Here is a 3,004-nt window from a genome sequence, read left to right on the forward strand (position 1 = left end):
GCCATTTTGTCTGTAACCTTTGACCTCCCGCGTAAATACGTCATATTCTTCAACATTCATATTTTAAATTAACCATGTGTTGTTATTATTTTTATTTGTATTGCATTATTTGACATATATATGTGGAAGAAAATTCAAGAGCAGCTAAAATAATCTATGTATATTCTTTAAACTGTGCAAGTTCCGCTATTACTTTTTGGCGACACTGCCCCCTTGCGGCTGGGAAGAAATTCCTGCAAAAACATTTACTTTTGTAATAAAATATTCCAAAAATATTTCCATGATATCTACGCACTACTGACTTCAAAGTGGGTTTATGCATTAAGTGAAGGTTACACTTATTTCTAACAAAAAAATATATTATTAAAGGAAATTAAAATATCCCTCTTAAAATCAGCAGCTATCTCAGTTTAAAAAAAATTAAGATAATGTTAAGGGATGAAAATATTATTTTGATTGCATTAAAATACATTACTATACAGGCATAAACTGCATGCCTCTGATGACGTTTCAAATTTTTATTTTTATTTCACTTCAAGTTACTTTAAGTTGTGATGGGATTATACAACTCCTGTGTCATCTTATAAATTCATGTGGCTTTGACCACATAAGCACCCAATATCCCGTATGGAAAATATTATAACGTGATAGAAATACAATTTTGATGGTGCGCATGTGTGCCGCAAACACTACTTATTGATAATACAGCAAAATGTGAAGTAAGCGGGCCAATGCAGCTAATGCAGATAAGATGTTTTGTTGTGTTTACTGGCCTTGAGTTTAACCAGTCATGAGCTTAACCAATTTTTTAGCTTTGTGTGCAAACTATTGCAACGCTGACTGGTGAAAAACAAGAACGTCTGATGTTGATAGGAAACTGTTGCGCTGGAGATGGACGGCATTTCTTGACTTGTTTATTTATTCATTTCAGGGACAATGCATACACATTACTGTAAATATGCTAGATGTATCCAAAAGGCATTTTTTCATCTTGTTCTCCATTTAAATAAACACTGGTCGAGTTCCCACTCGACCGGAAGTGAAAATACAAGTGCCAAACGTGGCGGGAATAAGGTCAATAGTGGAAAGATGAGCAAATGTACCACACGAAATCTACTATTTAGAAGCATGTTTCTTATTATTTATGGGAGTCAGTGAGAGGATTGGGGGGCATTGTCTAATATGCCGCACATAAAATATATACCGTATACAAAAATTTAAAAAAAACTTCTGGCATGACAATTCATATGTTAGTCAGAGTCGGGCCGGGTCTGGCAACACTGGCACGGGCCATACGGAGCATCCCAGATGTGGGCCAGTGGTAGATTTTCAGACCTATTCATATTTATTTTAGCCCATTTCAAATACATTTGAGTATTTTTACCTTATTGATTGATTTCAATTGATAGGCCTTCTCCTATTTTTATGTTACTCCAATTGAGAAAGAATTTTCCGAGTTTGTGAAATGTGTAGCCTAAAGCTTACCATAATTCCGAAGTGAGCAGCACAGCAGCTGCAATATCCATCCATCCATTTTCTACCGCTTGGTCCCTTTTGGGGTCGCGGGTGACTGGAGCCTATCCCAGTGACTTCGGGCCTTAGGCGGGGTACATCCTGGACAGTGGCCAACTTGTCGCAGGGCCAACACAGAGACATAGACATTACAGACTGCAATATGAATAATATTAATATTATATGTATGATGATGATGATGATTATTATTATTGGCTCGAGCCATTCCATGGAATGGAATGCAACGAGTCTTTGTTCTTTCCAGGTTTCTTATTAGGCCCGAGCGCCACAAGCTGACGAGAGGCCTATTAGTTCCGTAAGGTAGTGCAAAGCGCTCGCCCACTTCCAAACACTCACTAACGCACTCCTCCACTCATGCATGCCCCGTGCATACTAATCAGTAGAAGGAAAATGGAACATTATCGTTGTAAACGGGCACTTTACATGGGTATAAAGCACTCGTGCTGCCAGGTGTTTTACTAGTCAAAGGCAGCTCTATCACTATTCCAAGTTTCATGTGCCTAGGCCAAAGATTAAGCGGATCATGTTTTTTCTTTTTTGAACTAGTCGGCACTGTTGCAACGGGCGTTCTCGCAACCTCCATTTTATTCGAGTTCGGGCCAAGCCGATCTTGTCTATGTCCCCATATGTGACTTTTCATCTATGTTCAGGGGGTCACAAATGCCCGAGTTGTGGCAAAATGGCCATGAATAATAATAATAATAAATATAGCCGCAAGCGGCAATGATCGGCCCTCGCCACGCCGCCACCACGCCGCAAGAGAAGGGGGCGCTAACGCACCCCAATTGTCCTTTTATTACGCCTACTGCTGAATCTGTGACGCTGTCACATCTTCTCCCCTTTGTTTTACCATTCAAAAAGCAATTTTATTTTGAATTCTTGGCAAAATGTGCGGCTTCGGTCTCTGACGACTACCGCTAGGGATGACGAGCGCACTTCGCGGTCGTCATCCCAATGTAAAGTGCTCGTTTAGTGCGCACTTTTGCACGGGCTTCGCCCATTTACAACGATAATGTTCCATTTTCCTACTACTAATTAGTATGCACGGGGCGTGCATGGGTGGAGGAGTGCGTTAGTGAGTGTTTGGAAGTGGTATTAGTAGTAGTATTATATTATTTATTTATTTATTATTATTATTATTTTTAACTAATAAATTTGTATTTGCAAGTAAGACAGTGTGTGGGATTTCTTTCCCTATTACAGTTAGCGTCACGTACGCCTTTATCCTACGCACCTGGCACAGAACCTGATGTGCGGATGTACCTGATGTATTTACCAAAATCTATTGTCATGGCTCTTATCAGTCAGTATTTTACTGTTATTATTCAGTGTTTTGTGGTGTATCACAAATAAAACATACATGGAATGTATTATCTTATATTGATTTATTAAATTACTGATTTTTTTATCTGCCAAATGCCTATCATTCTGTCAAATGTATTCAGATGACATGTTTATCTATCTACATGCA

Source organism: Eucyclogobius newberryi, unplaced genomic scaffold, assembly GCF_026437365.1.
Source record: "Eucyclogobius newberryi isolate DKJ021-1_F unplaced genomic scaffold, fEucNew1.0.hap1 SCAF_3, whole genome shotgun sequence".
NCBI lineage: Eukaryota > Metazoa > Chordata > Actinopteri > Gobiiformes > Gobiidae > Eucyclogobius > Eucyclogobius newberryi.